Here is a 23,877-nt window from a genome sequence, read left to right as displayed (position 1 = left end):
ATAATGATATGTAGATGGTGTATATTGAGGTGGTGGTTCTTAGGAGTAATTGGGTTAAAATTGTTGTGGTTCTATGTATGGTTCATATGGTTCATATGGTTGTTGGTAAGGTGGACATGGATTAGGGTCATATGAAAATGTTTGGTGGTGTGGGGGCTTGTGAGTATGGTGGTTGAGGGCTAAATTAAGGAGGAGGTTTATAGGCATATGGTGGTGGTTATTGATAATCATAAAGAGGTTCACCATAACCATTGGATTGGCATGCATCTTGGAATGGCTCTTGCTTATAGTGCATTGGAGGAGGTTGTTGCCAAAAAGGTTGTTCATATGCTTGAGGCTCCTCCCATCTTTGATTGTCCCATCCTTAATGCATGTTTTCATTGTAGCTTCCATTCTCTACAACATTATTGCAACCAAACTCATAGCCAAAGGGGTGAGAATTCATAATGAAAAGAGTGAATAAAAACAAGAACTAATAAGAAATGAGTAAGCAAAGTCCTAAAACTAGCAAAATCTAACAAAGAAGCAAAAAGGCAAACATATTCACAATATTAACAATAACCAATAATAAGGCACACATTTGCAATTCCTCGGCAACGGCGCTAAAAATTTGACGGAGGGTTTTTGTCGGTAAAGAATTTCTCAAAATAACTTTATTGCAAGTATAGTTCTAAACCGACAAGCAATCCTTGGTCAACGTTTAATTAGGTTGTCACAAGTACAAACCCCAATAAAAATAAACCGAAGTATTCAAAGCTCAGGTCGTCTCTCAAGGAATTGTAGGAAAGTGTGTTTATTATTGGTTATGATGTACTTCTTTTTGGGGTTTTGAAATAAGGAACAAGAAAATATAAATTGCAAGAAAAATAAACTAACAACTAAGAAAGGTCCTAGCAAGGATTGAGAATTGGAATTCCTATCCTCATTATCATCATCAATTGTGATGGTAAATGTAAATTGCTTTCACTTAGTTAACCTCTGACAAATGAAGAAAATTCAAGTGCATACAATCAACTTGAGTTCACAAGTCCTAGTCAACTCATAGTGAGAGACTAGATTTAGTGAAGTTCAAGCTAACCGGCAATCTTCAATTACCAATCAACACGAGACTTTGACAATTAAAGAGTCTCCAAATCATCAACCCAAGCCAAGAACACACAAATTTATTCTAAAATCCAACCAAGCATTTTATCAAACACTTGGAAGTCACAAAATAAAAACATAGAAAATTAATGAGAGATAGTAAAATATAAGACTAACACATGCAAGGAATTAATAACCAACAATTAAAGGAAGATGCCATAAACATGAAATACTTCAAATTTCATCAAAAGGGAATTAAATCTAACAAGAGGAGTTCATAACTAAATTGGGAAAATAAAGAAATCAACTAAAGAAGATAAACTAAGATATTAGAACAATAAAAGGCAAAAGAAAACTAAATTAAAGCAAGATAAAATTCTGAAGCTAAGAAGAAATAAGACTAAAAACCCTAAAACCTAGAGAGAGGAGAGAGCCTCTCTCTCTCTCTAGAAACCTACATCTAAAACTTAAAGTGTGAATGAATGAAAAGTGAATCCCCTTCTAGCTCCACTCTCCAGCCTCTTGTCTTCATTTTCGGGCCTGAAGCTGGGTCAAAAGCAGCCCAGAAATTGCCCCCATCGTTTTTCCTTTACTGAGGCACGTGACGCTCGTCACGCATACACATCAGCAATGCGTACGCGTCGCATTGACAAATTTCTGGTCACGCGTACGCATCAGTCACGCGTACGTGTCGATTGTAGGATGGTGTGGTCACGCGTGCGCTTCAGCCACGCGCGCGTGTTAGTTCCAGCTTCTCAAACCTTCAATTTCTTGTGTTCTTTCCACTTTTGCATGCTTCTTTTCCATTCTTTATGCCATTCCTACCATAAAAAACCTGAAATCACTTAACGCACATATCACGGCATCTAATGGTAATAAAAGAGTATTAAAAATTAGCGATTTTAAGGCCAAAGAAGCATGTTTTCAATCATAGGACAAAATTAGGAAGGAAACTTAAAACATGCAATTTACATGAATATGTGGGAGGATAATTGACAAAATCCACTCAATTCAATACAAAATAAACCATAAAATAGTGGTTTATCACTCAGATAAACCGAAAGTTATACACGTTTTCACTGAAAAAGTAACAGCATCAAATAATTCGACTTAAAACCTCAGTTATTTGAAAGCCACTTTTTGCCTCCAACACCGTACTTTGTGACAAAATTGTTCAAATCTCTGTCAAATGTGTTCTTTGTAAACGAGTTCCAAATAACATGGCTCATCTCTTCTTCATGATGTGTCAAATACACCACCAGTGAATTGTTGTTGGCATACACATCTCAATGGCCTTTTGCATCAATGCGCATTGATCGGTAAGAATACCTTTTGGTGCCTTCCCTCCCATGCAACGGAGCCAACATTCGAATAGCCATTTGAATGATTGGATGTCCTCATTTTTTTTATCAAAGCGCATCCGAGAAGTGTCGACTGATCGTGGTGATTCATGATGGCATGTCACCATGTCATGTTTTTCTATGCTTTTTCATACAAGAAATTGATGATTTGTGCTTGAATAATGAATGCTTTTATGCTTAATTGATACATTTCCTTGATCTTTTGATTTTATAAATTTTGTAGGAAATAAGAAGAAAAAGAAGCAAAGAAGCACAAAATAAGCTAAAAAGGAGAAAATAAGAGCTTTGGGGAACACTTTGAAGTTGGAGCACACTTTGGAGCCTTAGGCCACGCTTTTAAAAGCGTGGCCCATGACCAAATTAAAGGATAATAGGCAATCAGCATACAATGCTCCGCTCTTGCCAAGAGCTGAGCATTAACCTGATGCAAAGATGAGCTTGGAAGAAAAATTTTGGCTAAGTTAAAATCTGGGCGCTCACAGCATGACCATGCCTCCTTCAAAGGGTTATAACTTGAGCTACAGATGTCCGATTGATGTGCTTTTAGTTGAGTTGGAAAGCTGACATTCAGAGCTTTCCAACGATGTATGGCAATCTATATTTGGCATGAAATTGAGGCACGAATGAAATGCATCTTTAAGGGCAAAAAACAAGCAAAAATAGACCAAAGTGCAACCACCAAGATTCGAAGAGGGAGCCTCACTCCAAGGCAAGGAGGCGCTTCTAATAGTGCTCACTTGGAGAGCACAGCGCTCTCTTGGAGAGCATTGTCGTGCTCTCTTCATAAAATTTAAGAAAAATCTTTTCTCCAAATGCTTTCACAAGGGTTTGAACTTGGGACCTCCCCTTGGAAGCACCAATGCTCAGCTCACTTAGAGAGCTGAGCGCTACTCATGGGTGCACAAGGTGCAACATTGACACGGCCAGGGAAGCAAGGCACGCATCATGACAAGGCAAGGAGCACAAGGCGCACAAGACATGCACCAAGGCACCAATGCTCAGCTCCCTTTGTGAGCTGAGCATTCCCCTGATGCTTCTCCCAAGCCTTGGCACGAGACAAGGATCTCCAACATAAGCTCCAATTCTCTGCTCCCCACTTGAGCTGAGCATCCTCCTGGGAGCAATTTTCACATGGGCCAAAATTCAACCAAAATTCCATTTAAATTCAATTACTCTCCAAATTGAATCAAGGCCAACCAAACCCATTTCTCCTCAAATCCAAAGCAAGAAAAGCCCACATCATCACTCAATGGCACAAGGATTAGTTAGCTTAGGAATTTATTTTAATTGTAATTTGTTTAGAATTTCAATTTCATTTTCATTTTCACTTTGTAAAGCCTATATAAAGGCATCAATTCCATCTCATTAGGGAAGGCCCATTGAGAGAGTATAGGGGGCTCCATTAGAGAGCTCTCTCTTAGTTTTCATTCTTGTCTTGAATCTTGGGTTGAGAATTGAAGAAATTCTGTTTCAATCTCACCTTGAGAATTTTCTCTATTTTCTCCTTCTACAAACTTTCAATTGAGTTGTGATTTGAATCAAAGTTCTCTTCATTACTTTCATCTTTAATTTTCCTGCATCTTGTTCTTATTGGATCAAGGAAGGATTTGAGATCTAGACTTGTTTTCTAGTCTCTTCCACTCCTGAGATCTTCAACATCCTTTAAATTGCTGCAAATTAAGCACAGTCACTTTCTGTTTTTTAATTCTTCAAGCACTTCTGTTTAAAATCTGCTGCATTTGATTTCACATTCTGGTTCTCGGATTGATTGCTCTCTGATCTCCTTGTTCCCAATTTACTTTCCTGCACTTTTGTTCCTCTGCACTTTACATTTGAGTTATTGTGATCTTGATTTATTCTTCCTGCAATTTAAATTTCTAGTTGCTTGATCTATTGCTTTCTTTAATTTTCAGCACCCACTCCCCTTTATATTTCATGCAATTTATATTTCTTGTCATTTAAGATTCTTGCAATTTACATTTCTTGCTCTTTAAGTTTTCTACCCATTTACTTTCTGCAATTTATAATTCCTTGTCATTTACATTCTGTTGCTTCAAGTTTCACCCAATTTCACTTAAATGTTAGCTTGACTAAACTAATCACCCACTAAAGTTGCTTGATCCATCAATCCCTGTGGGATCGACCTCACTCTAAGTGAGTTTTATTACTTGATGCGACCCGGTACACTTGCCGGTGAGTTTTGGATGTTTTGGGAATTCGCTTTTCCACAAAAATCCCACCAATTCACACCCACAAAAGAACCAAAAATCATATTGTACCTGCAAAAATGGACAATGGCAACAGTTATGAACCGAAATGTGTTGGCTATGTGAACCTAAAACTATATGTCAGTGAACTGAATACCTGTTTGTGTTGTAAGTGGTATCAAATGAAACAACATCTCCAAAATACTCGCATGTAGCCCTGCTTCTTGCATCGGCCCAAAATGCATTTTTGAAGGCGTGACCGCCTTTGAGGTTAAGCTCGAAAAAGAAATTTTGATTCTTTTCTTTCATTCTTAATAAGTACTAGCCAAATTCTTTTGCATCGTCTTGTTCGGAAATATTTTGTACTTCCCTTGTATTGTAATTCCTCATGCTTTTTTCAATAAAACTTAGTTCCCAGTGACTGTTCACTGCTGCTACAATGACTGGTATGTTTTACTCGGTCTGATTCTGGCTTTCTCATTGTTTTTAGTGGTGCAACGCACGAACATGCTTAGCTCTCACTATTGTTTGAGCATCTTTGCTCGATCTGGACAGCAAATGTGTGAATGATTCAGAACAACTTTGAAAATTATCCAAAGACTGACGTCCTTCAATATATGTACATAAATCATGGCTGGACAGTTTATTAGAGATGAAGGGTTCATCTTCAGAGTTGGAGATATCTTGGATTTCCACCTTCCCTCTCTACTAAATGTAATTAGTTGAATCTTAATCTCATCTCCCTCTGAGTCGTGTTCCTTATTTTGGTAGAAAAATTGGCAAGTTTTGAATAATCTTCGTAGAACTTTCCAGCTTCTTCTAGTGTCTTAAAAGTCATCCCAACCTTTGGGACAAATTGTTCATTCATCTACAATACACCTAGACTGTAAAATAAACCAAAAATATTATTAAAGCAAAACCATTGTATAATACTAAATGAACTTAACATTGTCCATTATATAAATTCAAATTCAAACACATGCGTCCAGAATGAACCGAAAATATAATCAAAGCGAAATCACTGTATAATACTAAATAAACCGAACATTGTCCATTATATAAATTCAAATTTAGAACACCTACGTCTAGAATAAACCGAGAAATACTATCAAAACAAAACCAATGTATAATGCTAAATGAACCGAACATTGTCATTAAATAAAATCAAATTCAAAACACCTATGTCTAGAATTTAGCGATTTCATTCCATTCAGTTCAATTCAGAATAGCTGCGTCTAGAATTTAGCAATTGCATTCCATTCAATTCAATTCAAAATTGAATAATCCAAATCTCATCTACTTGATTTGATTTAGAAGAATAATCCAAATCTCTCTCATTCGACTGATTTGAAGTTGAATCATTCATTATTTTGATACGCTATTGAAATCTGAAAATGAAGAAGAAAACAAAGAAGATAAATGCTATGCAGATCGAAGAAGAAAATGAAAAAGAATAGGAAGAAGATAAATGCAATGAAGATCGAAGAAGAAAACGAAGAAGAATGACAAGAGCAGAGAAGAAAACGAAGAAGAATGACAAGAGCTTATTATGTTGAAGATAAATGCAATGTAGATCGAAGAAGGTTTGTGTAACGACCCAATTTCTGGTACGTCATGATCATACTAGAAACTGAGCGCTACCAACTTGTCTTCCTAATTATTATCTATTATTTATCATATGAGCCTGATTCGTTGTTAAAAACGTAGTTAATTTGTGAGGTACTTTTTTTTTTAAAACGTTTGGATTAATAAATAGAATCATTCATAAGCAATTCACAAATAATAATAGATAAAACGGTTATAAACAACCACACATAAATACATCTCAAGCAGTTGATAGCATTCCGTGATCCAGCTTTATTAGAGTATAGCCTTTTAGTTAGAACACCCCTAGATATAGCTATATATATATATATATATATATATATATATATATATATATATATATATATATATATATATATATATATATATATATATATACATACAACATCCCAGGCCCTGACCTGTTCAAGAAGTCCCTAAGCTGGCACCCAGGCTAGTCTAGACTCTATATTCACCTAGTCCCTCTAAACTACTAAAGCGAGGAAAAGTACGTTCTAGGTCTTCAAAACTCAAGTCAGGTGGAACGTCATCAAAAGGTGGAAGGTCGTCTACTGTTCCTCTGCACGATCTTATGTCATCAAAGAGCGTCTCTCAAGTACTTCATCGAGTGGCCACATAACAGCAACATCGTACGGAGGACTTAGGTTAAAGTTTGTAGATAAGCAGGGTGCAGACGTTGACTGGCCTCACAGTATATACATATAAACAGGTAACGGAGTTCACTCTAGACTCATAAGACTACCTAAGCGGAATCCTCTTTGCAGAACAGTCATTAGCAAACTACGGAAGGGTACTCATGCTTCCATCGGAAGGGGGAAGGGAGAGAGAAGGGGTAAGAACTTGGGAGTTCTTAGTAGGGTCGGGGTTATTAGTTAAGTTCATTAATTCCGTGTTTTTTAGCAGACAAATAGCAGAATACAAGAAGCAGTAAATAGAAGATACATATAAATAGAGGAAATAGAGAAAATAGAAAATAGAACACAAACAGAAAAATACAAGAAAATACAACACAGACATAGAGAATAGAATACAAACAAGGAAAGCATACATTCATACAACAATCATAACAGAGGAAAATGCACAGCCAAGTATGATGCATGTCTAGCCCTAGTGCAGGTAATGAGCTCATTTGTCGGTTACATACCCGCTCCCGACGTTACCCAGCAACCTCTGTCTGGAAAAGGCTTTCCTGTTGGCAATATCCACTGCAAGCAACCTTTGTCTTGCAGGGTATCCACTACAAGCAACCTTTGTCTTGCAGGGCGGCACTTATTAGCCGATATACGCCCAACAGACTCACTGTAACCAACCTCTGTCTTACAGGAGCAACAACATACTCACTATAAGCAACCTCTATCTTATAGGAGCAACAACACACTCACTTTAAGCAACCTCTGTCTTACAGGAGCACACTCATCTCGATACCTCTGTAAGCAACCTCTGTCTTACAGCAAAGCATTATAGCAAGGTATCCCAGGAAAGCGTTCTCAGTGGTCGTACCACCATCTATCTGACTGCCTCTCTGCAGCAGATTCTTACATAATCATTCTTATTATCATCATTCATTAACATTCTCATTATTCATCATCATTTTCACATTCTTATGCAGTACTTCTTTCTTTCTCTGTTCAATCATGCTATACAAACTCTACAGCTTTTACTTTTACAACATCTTAATTCAAACCATTTCTCTTTATCACATTACTCTTTTCTCTTTGTCTTTTTACTTTGCTCTGATTACTCTTTTCTCTGTATCCCTTTATTCTGCTATGGTTACTCTGTTCTCTGTGTTTCTTTACTCTGCTCTGATTTCTCTGTTTAATGTATGTATTTAAAGCTTATGTAAATTTTGGTATGAATAGTTAACCTATCCCAAGTATAGGTTCATTAAGTCTATACTGAAACGGTTTAACTTTTCATATAATACCTAACCCTATTCTCAATTCAAGGACTAACTATGTTGCCCTAGTTCCTTCGCTAGTCTCTGTCTGTTTTTCTGTCATTAATACTTTACAGACTTTTTCTTCGATTTTTATCTCTTCTTTAACTTTTTATCTTTCCTTTATCTTTGCCTCACTAATATGTTCTTACCACTCCCTAAGTATTTTATGAAGGTAATTTTGAGATTCTGCGCTTAAAGTTGTCTTTCTAAAGCTTTTACAGAAAACTGCCTTTTCTACATTATTTTATTATTTTTATTAAAATATTATTTTTAATTAAATATTATTATTTAATATTTTATTATTTTTTTATTATTTTATCATTAAATTTTCGAAAATTAACTTACTTTTACTTTTAACCTTTAAAATTCACTTTTTACCACCCGTAACTTTTAATATTTCTACTTTTACCACCCTAAATTTCAAAAATTACCAAACAACCCCTTAAACACAAAAAATTTTACTTCCTTGCCCTTTCTAAGATCTAAAAAGTTTTCTTCAATGTTCTTCACCACACTCAAAGTGTTCTTCATGTTCTTCATAAATTCTTCAGATTCTTTCTCTGTTTTTACACGTTTTTCAGTCTTTTCAACAACCGATTTTTACCAAAATTCATAATAAATTAGTAGCCACTAAAACCCCATCTTTTCTACATGATTTTAACACAAATTGAACCTCAATTTAAGCTTAGGGTTTCGTTTTTCCAGCTGCCCAAGAACATGAACTTTAAAGCTTGAATTTCATCAAATTTCATCAAAATTTCACCAAATTTTCACCAAGAATCAATCATATATGCAACCAATTTTTAGCACAGCCAATTTATACAACATTCACACAACTCAAACACAAATAATCAAGATTAATTTCGTGACACCCTACCTGGTTTTGCTGCTCCTAATTCAGTTAGACTTTCAGGTGGTCCTTTAGCACTTTTTCCTCCTAAATCACATCAAGAACAACTTTAAATCCAAAAACTCTCAACTGACCAAATCTCACTCAGTATGTTAGGAAGATATATCTCACCTTAGACTTGCAGAAAATTAACGTTTCTTGGCCCTCAAGTCAAGTTAAGCATGATTCCTAAGGAAGAACATCAAGAAAACACATGTTTTGCATGGTTTTCCTTGAAAACCGAATTGAAGAGGGAGGGAGACAGCCATCTCACCTTATTTCCAGCCTTGATAAGTCACATGGTTATGTAGAGGAAGAAGAGAGGATCATTTTGGTGAAATCGGAGTTTTGATTTGAGTTTTAGTTCAGAAGAAATCAAGCTTTGAAGATTAAGTGTTCATGAAAGTTTCTCTCTTTTCTCTCTTGTTATTTTCGGCCAAAATGATGAAATGAGACAGCCTTGTAGGTCTTGGGGGTGTAGGGTGAGTTGTGATTGGTTGGCTTGGAGGTGGGTTAAAATAATATTAAAATATCTCAGGTGTATAACTACTAAAACTAGGTGTATCAGAACACTTATAAAAACATCTCTAAAAATTATTTTCTGAGCTACTAGCATAAATGACACTAGTAATATATTTATTATAGGAATAAAACATGTATGATGAGGCCTTAACATTGCTAAAGTCATCAGAGAGTGCTGGTGCTAAGCTGCACCAGTAAACCGTAAACCCGGTTAAACCGATTTTATGTTTTTAACTAAAACAGACCAGGTAACCTTATAATATCATTCAAGCATCTTATAATAATAATTTAATGATAATATTATACTATTATCTCTCTTTTATCATGAATCGAGTCCGGTTTGTCAAACTGAGACTATTTACGAAAAATAGAATCAAAACTCCTATCCGATACGGTTCAAAAATTAGGTTCTCCGTGGCCGCATTGTCGAGCTTGCCTAAAAAGAGTTTTGGCTTGAAGATGACATAATGACAATGAAAATTGAGATGCTTGATGATACAGCAGAGGTTTTTCCTTTACTGATCTTCTGGAGAAATCCGTGCCTGTAGAAAAGATCTCACGCACTCGAAAACCAGGGTTGTTACAGTTTGCGTTAAGGAAGAAGCTTTACGTAATTACGTTAATAGGGGGCGCGTGTATAAAAAATAACTTGGGGGTGGGGGGAGATGCCTGAATGAAAAATAACTTGGTTGACTTGGTTAGGATTATTACATGGATGTGGAGCATTATTGTAACTATTTATTGTATATCTATATGTAGATTAAATTCACGTAAGTTGAGAATGTCCTATATTTCTTAGAAAATATCTTAAGTATATATCTCACACCAAGATAGCACTTCGATATGAAGTTGCTGAGTTTGAAAACTCTCCAACTCTTCTGTCTTACTGTGGGTTCTTGCACCCAACAATTCTCTTGTACATCAGAGATATGTTTTGATTCTTACATAATATCTTTGAACTATCTCAAAACTTGGACAGGTTTTCATATTAAGTTGTGAAGTTTGCAAACTTCTTAACAACTTGGTTAACGTTGTGAGTTTTTTCACTCAATAGTTTTCATTGTAACCTAATCTAGTAGTGATCTCTAGTCTTGAGAAAGCTTAAAGGAAAAAATATCTAATATTCTTATGTTTATCTATGCTCTAAGTCTTAATTGAGAACGTCATTAGAATATCTAAGGTTCTTAAGCTGGTAGGGTATTCAATCTGAGTTAAAGATTAACCTGAAAAGACTTGAGGCAATAATATTTAAGGTTCTTAGATCGGTGAGGAGCTAGTTTGAATCTTGTCTGAGAAGGTCAAGAGAACATCTAAGTTTCTTAAGCTAGTGGGATATCTAATCTAAGTCAAAGTTTAGTTTGTAAAGTTGAAAATGACATTTGGTAGAGGTCGCTAATTGTAGTTAAAACTCTGCTGAAATTTCTAAAAAAATTTAAAGAGATGTATGCGCTGTTTGTTTTAATATATCCTTGTGATTGTTTAAACTATGAAAAGTGGAAAAAAAATTTTGGTCAAAGTCTCTGAATTAAGGAAAAATTATGCTGAATTTTTCTTAAATTTTTTAAAGACATGTTTGGTTGGTAAAAATTGAAAATTACATTTAGTAGAGGTCGTTTATTATAGACAAAACTCTATCAAAATTTTAGAAAATTTTAATAATTGACTAGTGTTATTGGTTGGATTCTAGGTTGTTTATGGCAAAATATTCCAAGTCATCTTTTGGGGATGTACGACAGGGATAATGGACAATGAGGAGAATAAAACCCGAGTTGTGACGGGGTTGATCAGTTCGTTGCGTATAGTGTTCAACGTAGAACCTTGCTCATAGGTTTTAAGGGATATTTAGGTGTCTATGCTATAAGTGTCGGCTAACTAAGTAGCTAAGGATTTCGGTTATAACTCTGCACTATTATCATAATGAGTTCAAAGATGGGTATTGGGCATGGACTGAACTCGAAGAAGTTGATGAGCAGGAAATCAGTCGATCTGCACCTATTGCCAATAGAGCTAAGGATCGGTCAAAGAGGGTGAATTTGGTCAGAAAAGCAAATACAAAATACGTGAATTGGGAGGGTAACTAGGGAAGATACAATGAGAAAGTCTTTTATGCAGTTGGGGCTCGTTTGATGGCAATGCCTCGAGTGCATCCATGGTGGATCCTGATACTGTGTGGTGCTAGACCGCATCTGAGCCGCAGAAGAATCGCATCTTCGGAATGGGTTCATTCTTCACCAGCAACTTGCGCATGTCCACCTTCAAGGTTTGTCCACCTCGGCCACCAACCTTGTAGATCTGCAGGAAGTAGATTTGCATAGGCAGGTCGTCCATAGCCTGACCGAGAAACTACAAGATCAGGGTTACCAGCTCCATTTAACTGAGGAGATGTACAACGAGCTTCTCACACGCATGGAGGAGAGGGATGCTCGGGATGCGGAGACAAAGTCCATGAGCCAGGAGTTTAGACATGTAGGAACTGGAACAGATACAGCGAATGCGGTAGCAGATGACTGACTATTATGAGCAGATGTGTGCAAGGGTGGTGATGCTGGAAGTAGCAGATGACTGACTATTATGACTGACTATTTGTATTGTTGTACTCATATTATGTAATGCTAGTGTATTAACACACACTAAAATACTAGTACTAGCAATAACTATATAATTTGTTTTTATTAAATATAGAATTTTTTAATTATCAAATAGTCATTCAATATTTATACTCATATTTAAAAAAATTTTAAAAATTAATTAGGCAGTACTCATAATTAATTAACTATGAATACAATATTACGAATACACTATCTAGAACATTATATAATATGAGTGTATTTATTTTAAAATCGATATAATATTCTAGACAGTGTTGTGTTGGTTTGATTTTTATTTTTCTATTTCATCCAATTTTATTCAAATAATTTAAATTTTAAAATTATAAAATTTTTAGTTTAAAATTTATATGAATATAATTTAAATTAACGATTTAATTTAATCTATTACAAATAAATGTATTCATACACATTATATATTATACATTTTAGTAAATATTATATTCCAATAAATACTATATTTTATTAATTTAAATAAAAAGATTCTCAAATTCTCTCACGTTTTCTCTCGTGCATGAGGCGGTAAAAGCAAAATAAATTTGGGACGGAAGTTTATATTTATGTAAAAATTTTAACAAATTACTTTTACACTGATTTTGTAATTTGGAGAGTCACAGGTAGGACTTTTGGTTTTAGTTTCATTATTTTTTTTTTTTCAATTTTTGTTAGTTAAAAATTTTTGAAAAGTATCGGAGGTTTATATTTATATAAAAATTTTAACAAATTACTTCTACACTGATTTTGTAATTTGGAGAGTCACAGGCAGGATTTTTGGTTTTAGTTTCATTTTTTTTTTTTTCAATTTTTGTTAGTTGAAAATTTTTGAAAAGTATCGGAGGTTTATATTTATATGAAAATTTTAACAAATTACTTCTACACTGATTTTGTAATTTGGAGAGTCACAGGCAGGACTTTTGGTTTTAGTTTCATTATTTTTTCTTTCTAATTTTTGTTAGTTGAAAATTTTTGAAAAGTGTCGGACTTTTACGGCCTTTTTGGCATAGTTATCAAAATCAAATCGGCAATCAATCCAGTAAAATTACTGAGTTAGTGGATTAGTAGTTCAACCGATGAGTTGATAGTTGAACCGTTTGACTCGATAATAATTAAATAAATATATAAAATTATAATATAATTTTTATTCAAAAATAAAAATTAATGTTTAATATTTTATATTATCTAAATTTAAATAAATTATATATAAATTTCATTAACTGGTTGTTTTAATGTGATATATATAATTTATATAAATTATTAGTCTTTAATTTAATAGGTCTAAAAAAATAAAAAAAAGTTACATATAGATAAAATTAAAAGTAAAAATAATTTGTTGATAAAAAATAAGAAATAATCAAAATTTTAAAAGAAAAATAAGCATATATAAGTTGAATTAATGTGAACTTGGCTATTTATATAATATTATTAACCTGTTATAAAAAGTGTATCTGGCCTAGTGGTAAGAGACCTATAATTTTACTCAGCAGGTGTTTCGTGGAGGTGCACGAGTCAGCTGTCCGGACCACACCGTTGACTAGGTTGATTGCTGAAACGGATTCTTAATTAATGGTATCATGGTATTAGAGCATCTCATGGAATCTTATCTGTATTTGGGCTATTTTTTATACGAATACAGAAAGTATAATTTTTTGAGGGATATTACATGTACATATTTTTTTTGACTAAATTGATGTAAGTCTAATAAAAAAATGTAGATATATATTCGATATATTTACCATTTTTCTTTTTTTGCGCTGTCTGTAATATACAAATTTTTATTGAAGAATACAAAAAATTATTGATATAACATACAAATTTTTAAAGTAAAGCACATAAAATTTTATACATAACACAAATTTATTGATATAGTATACAAATTTTTGTAAATAACATAAATTTTATTGTAAATATATTTTGTTGATTGGGTGAGTCAATATTTTATTGATGTAGTATACAAATTTTTACACATAGCACACAAAATTTACTGCAAATGTATTTTGTTTGTTGGACGAGTCAATATTTTGAATAAATAGTCCTCCAAAACTTTGTGTTATATATCAAATTTTTTGTGTTATGTATCAAGATTTTTATATTGTACATTAAAATTTATGTTATGCGTATTTCATCGGTTAGATGTTAATGTTTTGGACATGTGGTTCTTTAAAAATTTTTGTATTGTGTATACTAAAATTTGTGTGTTGTGCACTAAAATTTATGTATTATACCTCAAAATTTTTGTACTCTAATTTTCAACATTAATAAGAGAAAAAGATAAAGACATCGAGGACCATGATGATGATAATAAAAAATGAGAAAAAAATTAAACAACGATTAACAACCAACAAAAAAAACAGCATTGAATAAAGAAGCGCACAAAAGAAGAAGAAAATGATGACGATGATTACGAAGGAGGAAGAAGACGAAGAGGAAGAAGATGAAGAGGAAGAAGAAGAGGAGGAAGAAGTGCACCAATGTGTATACAAAAAGAAAAAACGCACAAATTTAATTAAAAATTTAATTCAAAAAATATTTGGATGTCTAGTATTTTTCTAATTTTTTTTAATAGTATCTAAAATAGTCTTTAAATTAGTTTTAGGTAGAATATTTTATTTTTAAATTGTTTTAATTATGAATCGATCTTCAATCTTTTATTTTATTAAACAAATTGAAATTACACATTCTTTAATATAACTTTTATTAAAGATCAGATTAACAAACCTTTTTACACGGTAGAATAATAAAATTTTTATATTGATATAGATTATTCAATGCAATCACCACATATGAATAATTAAACTTATTCACATAAAATAAAAGTGTTCCCGCATATTCAAACCTTTTAACATATATATAATATATAATCAAATTATCAAGGTTAATTAATTATAATCAAATTCAGACCCTTTAACACTCAAATTCGTACATAATTAAGAATCTATAAATAAGAAACAATAGTTTGAAATTATCAAACTCTTTTCACAAGTGTATTCAAATATTTTCCAAACGATGTTATCAAATTATTTTCAATATATTCAAACTCATAGAAGTATACCATATATACAATAAAAATGGCATCGCAGGGTTCAGAAAATTAGTGCACCCAAAGTGTGTAATATAAACAGCATAACCTAATAGTTATATATTAATGACTGTTTTTAGGGTTTGAATTTATGATTTTGAGATCACACAAAAACAATGCTCGAATGAGAAAAATTAACTTATATATAAAATGAATTTAACTTATAAAATTTTAACATAATGTAGTATTTGCTTTATACAAATTTCAAATTACATATTTCCACTCATCAACAAAAAAAGAAGTATGTACTTTGATTGTTTACTCTCTGAAAAAAATACTATAAACTGACTAAACCTAAGAAGAAAAAAACCCGAGTGATGAATTTCGTGTCTCCCTTCTTTTCCCGATTAATGAGAACATATATCTAAAAATTTGATGATGTCAAAACTAACTCTCCCAACGTGCCAGTATTTTGAAAGTTGGTTGCATTGTCTCGTTCTTCCTTGGTTATGGGAAGTAAAATGTTCAAATGTGGAGTGTAGAGAGTCAAGATCCACGTCTATCTCAGAGTTTATAACTTTTTAGGGCTTAAGAGTGACAACACCACATGCAAGTGACAAACTTTTTCAAACCACTTGTACCGTCACGCATGCATGGCAGACTTGGCAGTGGCATCTCACATATTATAACCGTCCATGTCGCTGTCAATAATTTAATTTCTTTTGAACCGTTTCTTCCTATTATTTTAGAGTTTCTGTTGTGTGTCCCCTCCTCGTACTTAAAAGGATAAAATTGCACACGCCTCTATTTGTTTTTACTGCTAATGTTTTACGGATTTTAGTGGCACTTTTTCTTCTTTCTTGGAACCAGTTTTCTGGGTTTTAGTGGCCCGTAGTTGTTGCTTTAAACTTATTGCCACGACCGTGAAAGATGGTTTGTAATAGTATAGCTAGCAAAGAATCGTTTTCTACTTCGTTATCTCACTTTTTTTTTTTTTAAATTTCCTTCAAAGATCCTTTTCTTTTCTTTCAAAGATTTGGATGCTATATATTTAGTTTGAAGAGGATTATTATATATATAGTGTAAAGAGTAACTTGACGAAAAAGAAATAGAAAATTAACATATGTAATTTTTTCAATCTCAATAATATTTTAGTGCAATTGAGATCTAAAAAAATTTTTAGGTACAAGCAACAAATATCAAAAATTACTTTAGGACTTAACTAAAAAAAATAAAAAAGTAATTTATTATTTTCTTAACACAACCGTATTTTGAGCAAGTATACTACCAAATATAAGATTATTATATTTTTTTAATTTTTAATTTTATAAGAAAAAATCATATACTATAAGAAAAAAATCATATTTTTTAAGTTTTAATGTTGGCAAAAAAATTTAATTTTATTCGCAATAAAATTTAAATCGTTCAACTTTATCCTGACATTTTAAAAATAATTCAATTTTATACTTAAATCATTTTAATTTTAGGGTTTATATCATGAAAATAAAATTAAAACTTTTAACAAATGTCTTCGTCACACATAAATTAAAAAGTATATATAGTATCCTAAAAAGAATCTACGGTGGATTGGAGTTTTATGTCTAAGACGTGATTCAATTTTTTAACATTTATTTAAATAAATGAATGAGCTAATTATTCGGCTAATCTTTTTAGGTAATATTGAACTACCAATTGAGAATAGTTTAATAAGAGATAGAACAGGAGGCATTAAGATTTCTGACTTGTTTTAATAAAATTACAACAATTGAATAAATTTCATACGATAGATGATGCTTATTATTGAGAACAATATCATTTTTCGTTAACCAAATAAATCCCCAGAATAAACATGCGACCGGTAAACTATATAGTCGTCTCTTTTTGGTTGTGTCCTAAGAAGAGCATTGTGAAATTCACCCACCATTCAATGAATTTGTTGACTGGCAGAGCATAAGTAGTAGTTATTCTATTGATTATGCTACACATTCATAAATTTTTTTTAAAATTCTCAAGATTTTGTTTTATACAAATAAATGTTTAGATATTATAATGAAGAAATTTAAAAAATAATTAAATAAATTAAATAACTAAAAATAATATCTAAAAATATTTAAGAACTATAAATATCTAAAAATAATGATCTATCAATTTATGAGATTTATAAATAGACGTTTGTAGTGTTTTTTGTAATCAACTAACAAACACATCAAATCTCATTAGTCTTTATATTTTTTTCTTAGTTCATCAATAATATAACTATCAATTTTTTTAAACTATTCATCCAAATTACTCTTTCATCAAAACTATCCTTAATATTCTTACTACACAATTCAAGTTCATAATATACTAAACCAACATTAAACTATTTCATGACATTAACAGTGGCAATCAGAGCAATGTTCAATGTAAGACTCGGTTAATTAACGGCTAATTAACCCATAAATGAGAATTTATTCTAGAAAGCCAAAAATATTATTTTTATGGCTAAATGTGATAGAGAAGTTTGAGACGAGAATTTCGGTACCAATTTTATAGAAAACGGACCAAGATTGGACCGAACGGACCAAACCGGGCCAACCGGACCCAAAGTGGGCCCTTGACCCAACTAAACTAAACCAAAACCTTAGTTTTCAGCACTCTCTCTCCTCACAACACACAAACACACGCTGAATTTGATTTGGAGGGGGGGGGGGAAGAACACTCTCTCAAGTTCTCTCCCTTGGTTGATCTTCAAACCACCATAACTTTTGATTTAGAGCTCCGATCGCCGCACCGTTTGCGGCCACGCGTTCATCGCGGAGAGCTCTACAAAACTCATACAATCAATCTTGAGGTAAGCTATGTTTTGCTCTTCGAAATTTCAGCCCTTGTTTTCGAGTTTCATGGATGAAATGTTGAGATTTTGGGCTCTTTGATGTTATAGGACCCAACTCTCTTGAAGGAGAAGGTTAATCTTGTCTCCTTGGACCTTGGGTATGGTAAGATTCTCAACCCTAGTGTAATTTGTTGTTCTATGATGTTGGGTATTGAGATGTTGTGTATGGGTATGATGATTGTGGCTTAGGTTGTGTATATGTGAATATTGGAGCTTGATTGGTGATTTTGGAAAGCCTGGAAGAGGGTTTTGTGTGATAAAATCTGTTCTTGGGGGTGTTGACACCTTGAGAGCTTGTGGACAAGTGGTTTGGAAGTGCTCCAGTTGAGCTTGGGAAATCGGCTAAAGTATGGTCTCGGTTTCTCGTATCTAATATGTAATGTGGTAGGAAATACTTAGGCTAGAGGCCCTAAGATAGGCATTGAATGGTTGATGTTGTTAAATGGTTGAGATATATGATATGATCATATATGTGATTATGAATATTGATGCCTTGATTTTGTGATATATGAGAAAATGCATGTTGTGATATATGCTTGATGAATGATTAAGGTTGAATTGGTGGGTGGTACCATGTTAATGGTGAGTATGATGTTGATTATATATAATGATGGTTGATTGGAAATGATATTATTGGAAATTGGGATGAGGAAGGATGTATGATATGATATTGTGTTTGTCCTTTAGCCATTTGATTGAGAACTGTTAAAATGGTTGGATGTGGTTTTGGGAATTTTGGTAAAGTGTCAATGTGTGAGTTGAGGATGGCTTGATGTTGATTTTGGTACATTTTGATTGATTTCAAAGAAAAGGGATGAAATTGGCATGTTTTGATTGATTTTGAAAAGAGTTGAAAGTGGCTTGTTTTGAAAATGGCACTTTGTGGCTTTGTATGAAAACATGGTTTTTGGGCATACTTTGATGGGACATAACTTGGACTACGGATCTCTGTTTAGTGCTAAATTTGTTTAGAAATGAAATTGGATCCGGGATGTCCATGTCGTTCGAACAACGGGTGAAAAACGATTTAAAATGAGAAAATTATGTCCGTCGGAAGATTGGGGGTTGAATCTGTAAATTTTGCAGCTTTTAACTTAGAAAATTTTTAGCAGAAGGACCCTCAGCGCGTAGGCGCACTTGGCGCATACGCGCCATTCTTCAAGAAAGCACCATCCACGCGTGCGCATGGTGTGCGCGGGCGCGTCGATGCGCTGCACCAAATGCCCAGCTATTTTCTCGAGAGTTGTACCAGAGTTGTGCCAGTTTTGTGCCTGGGGCGCAAGAACACCCACGCGAACGCGTGGCTGACGCTTGCGCATCGTTTGGCTATTTTTCAACCCGCGCATTCGCGCGTATGATGCTTGCGCGTCGATGAGTTTTGTGGCCATCCACGCGTGCGCGTGGAGTGCACGTACGCGTGGCCCTGTTTTCATCCCAAAGTTGATTTTTGAGTTTTAATAGCCAAATTTCATACTTCTAAGCCTCCGATCTCACCACTTATGTCTTAAATCATTATGATATGCCTAGCAATGAGAGAAGGGGCTAGTGAATGTGGTAACTTACGAGTGAAGCAAGGGAAAATGGATGATAATTGAGGATCAAAGATGATTATGTGAGATGCGGAGAATGGCGGTGGAAGTGCTTGTTGTGCCATGGGCCGAAGGGCCGTAATTGTTAATGAATTGGCTGGTTATGGATTTAACCGTGAGTCGGATGGCTAGATTATTGCCGTGTTACGGCGGAGCCATGATTATGGCTAAGTATAAATGCATATATGCTGTTGAATGAATTGTGAATGTTTGCACTTCCACCATCGGAGATGAGGGTTTCCCTGGGAGGAAGCAGTGGCTAGCCACCACGTGCTCCAGGTTGAGACTCGAAGCTCTTTTGACCCTATGTCGTAAGTGTGGCCGGGCACTGTGAAAGGCCCGGATGAGCTCGCCCCCGTAAATATTCACCAGTGAGGGTGATGGATATGGATCATGATTATGATCAAGTTTATGATGAGTATAACTCGAGTTGGGGATGTGCGACAGAGGGACAGTCCAATGGTTAGCTACCAGGACTTGTCGGGTTGGCTCTATAACTGACAGATGATATCATCAGCCACTAGGGACAGGCATTCATCATATGCATACTACATGAATTGTTTGAGATTGTCTATTTGACTGCATATTACTTGCTAATTGCCTAAATGCCTTATCTGTTCCTAATTGTAAATCTCTTGTCTGATATAACTGTGTTTGCTATATTATACTACTGCTGGTGGTTGGAGGGTCTGAAGAAATTGGAAAGGGAAGTATTAGTTAGACTGAAGGATCTTTAGTCAGTTGCCACTTACGGTTTAGCTTGTTTATAAGCTTTGATATTATCTGGAGGAAGTTCTAGGATTGCCTTCGGCTTTCCTCTATTATTATGTATTATATATGTGAAAGCTGTTACCATGCTGGGGACCTCTAGTTCTCACCCATGCGGATTTTGTGGTTTTCAGATGCAGGACGTGAGGCTTCTCGTTGAGGCATGCTAGAGACTTCTGGATTAGCAAAGATGCTTGTTCTCGGGACTCTGTTTTAGTTTATATATCTTGTTTAGATACTCTTATCTCCATTAAACAATACAAACTGTGATGACTCCTCTTATGGGAGATTTTTGGAGAATAGGTTCTCTATTTTTGTGTCCCTTTGGGTTTTCTTTGGGGTTTCCTTATTTTATTATATGTATATATTACTATGCTCGGACCGGTTATCTTCGCAACCGGATTTTGAGTCTTGATATTCCTGTTTTTGACACTCCCTTGTATATATATAATCTCGCGTTAGCTTATCCCTGTTTGTTACGTTATTGATCGGAGTGTTGCGCTTTCGAGTTACAGTTTTTGTTTACCCTCTTTCTACAAAGGCTCCTAGCTATAATCAATCGTTCATACTACTATACGTACTAAATTCTTGTTTTAGAGGTCGTAATACCTTGCCATCTCTGAATTATGACTTAAGCATAAGACTCTGTATAGTAGGGTGTTACATTATGGTATCAGAGCAGTTCGTTCCTGTAGAGCCTGAGGAATGGACTGACTATGATTTTGTGCATTCTCTGTATGTGTGTTATGTGCTGTTAGTATATCTACTTGATATAGTTGGCATAAACGTTCATGAGCATGCATTTGGGACTTTGAAGCACTAAACTTCCGATATTGAGACTGATCAACTTAATATCGATTGTTTGGTGTGTATAGGAACCAGATGGCATCTCGTGTATGCGGTAGAGGCCGTGGGAGAGGTCGTACTAATGCTCATGTGCTAGAGATTAACCCTAATAACCCGGTGAACTTTATGACTGCGTTGGAGAACATGGTTGCTGCTATGCAAGCCACTGCTGAGGCTCTCGGTCAACAGATGAACAACCATGAAAATGACGGAAATGGAGCTCAGGGACCAATGGAGATCAGAACTTTTGCTGTGTTGGTGAACAAGTGTGGGGTTGCTGAAGAGTGTGTGAAGAGGGCAGCCGATGAGAAAGAAAGTCACAAAGGATCATTTCCACAGAACCGAGGGAAGAGCTTTGCACCTAGAGGTCCGCCTTTCAAGAGGGGAGGTTCCTTTAGGAGGCCCAACAACAACAACTCCCAAGGAAAAAGGTTTGGGAAGCAGCCTCAGAATGATCAAGCTTGTACTAGGTGTGGAAGTCACCATCCGGGAGCACCATGCAAGGCCGGATGGGGTTTGTGCTACAATTGTGGAAAGGCAGGACATAAGCTCCCAAGGTGTCCGGAGAAGCAGAAATAAGGTGCCGGGGAGGCGCAGCAGACTGGTCGGGTGTTCACCACCTCAGCTAGGGGTGCAGAGGGATCCGAGACACTCATTCGAGGTAACTGTGAAATGGCTGGTCAAACTTTAAATGCTTTATTTGATTCGGGAGCATCGCATTCATTCATTGCATTTGAGAAAGCCCATGAGTTAGGATTGAAGATCGTAACCTTAGGTTATGACCTAAAAGTATATAATGCTACCCATGAAGCCATGGTCACTAATTTAGGATGCCCGAAAGTTTTGTTTAGGTTCAAGCAGCGTGATTTTGTCCATAATTTAATCTGCTTACCGATGATTGGTCTTGATCTTATCTTGGGATTGGATTGGTTATCTGAGAACCATGTCCTGCTTGAGTGTTCTACAAAGTCGGTGTACTTTATGCTGGAAGATACAGATGGGCCGGTTGTGGTGAATAATTATTACTTGAATTCGATGATGGTGAACTGTTCCGGAATCGAATGTCAGGGTATCCTGTTGTTAACCGCGGGTGTTTCGGGTGATGACCAAAGGTTGGATCAGATTCCGGTAGTGTGTGAGTTTCCGGAAGTGTTTCTCGATGATATTGAGGAATTTCTACCTAATCGAGAGGTCGAGTTTGCTATTGAATTGGTGCCTGGGGTGGGACCAATCTCAAGTGCTCCTTATAGAATGTCACCGTTAGAGATGGCCGAGCTAAAGTCTCAGTTAGAGGAATTGTTGGGTAAGAACTTTATCTGACCAAGTGTTTTCCCGTGGGGTGCTCCAGTGTTACTAGTAAAGAAGAAAGATGGAAGTATGCGACTCTGTTTGGATTACAGGCAGTTGAACAAGGTCACCATAAAGAATAAGTACCCATTGCCGAGGATTGATGATCTCATGGATCAGTTACAAGGAGCTGGGGTTTTCTCCAAGATCGATTTACGATCCGGTTATCACCAGATAAGGGTGAGGGTGAGGATATCCCTAAGACCGCTTTCAGGACTCGTAATGGTCATTACGAGTAAACTGTAATGTCCTTTGGGTTGACGAACGCTCCTGCAGTATTCATGGATTACATGAATAGAGTGTTCTGTCCGTTTCTGGATAAATTCGTTGTTGTCTTCATTGACGACATACTAATTTACTCCAAGACTGAGGAAGAGCATGCGGAACACTTGAGGACCGTGTTGCAAATTCTAAAGGAGAAGAAACTCTATGCAAAACTGTCTAAGTGTGAGTTTTGGAAGGATGAGGTAAAGTTTTTGGGTCACGTGGTGAGTAAGAAGGGAATAGCCGTAGATCCAACTAAGGTGGAAGCTGTGATGTATTGGAGGCAACCAACCACAGTAACTGAGATAAGGAGTTTTCTGGGTTTAGCTGGCTATTACCGAAGGTTCATCAAAGGCTTTTCGCAATTAGCCTTGCCGTTGACAAAATTAACCAGCAAAGACACTCCGTTTGTTTGGAATCCTGAGTGTGAGGAAAGCTTTCAGGCATTGAAGAAAAAGTTGACCACTGCACCTGTGTTGGTGTTACCTGAGCCGAACGAACCATTTGAGGTGTACTGTGATGCCTCACTAAAGGGTCTAGGATGCGTGCTGATGCAGCATCATAATGTGGTGGCGTATGCCTCACGACAGTTGAGACCTCATGAAGTTAGTTACTCTATGCACGATTTGGAACTCGCCGTGGTCGTGTTTGCCTTGAAGGTGTGGAGGCATTATCTCTATGGGGTTAAGTTCCAAGTCTTCTCCGATCACAAGAGCTTGAAATATCTCTTTGATCAGAAAGAGCTTAATATGAGGCAAAGGAGGTGGATGGAATTATTGAAGGACTACGACTTTGAGTTGAATTACCATCCGGGAAAGTAAAATGTAGTGGCGGATGCGTTAAGTCGGAAGTCGTTATATGCAGCTTGGATGATGCTTCAAGAGGAGAAGTTGCTCAAGGGATTCGAGAGTCTAAAAATTGGTGCTCGAGAAGTATCTGGAACCTTGTGTTTGAGCC

The sequence above is a fragment of the Arachis ipaensis genome, chromosome B3, assembly GCF_059453495.1.
Source record: "Arachis ipaensis isolate K30076 ecotype BB chromosome B3, ASM5945349v1, whole genome shotgun sequence".
Classification (NCBI taxonomy): Eukaryota; Viridiplantae; Streptophyta; class Magnoliopsida; order Fabales; family Fabaceae; genus Arachis; species Arachis ipaensis.
This window is presented reverse-complemented; position numbering follows the sequence as displayed.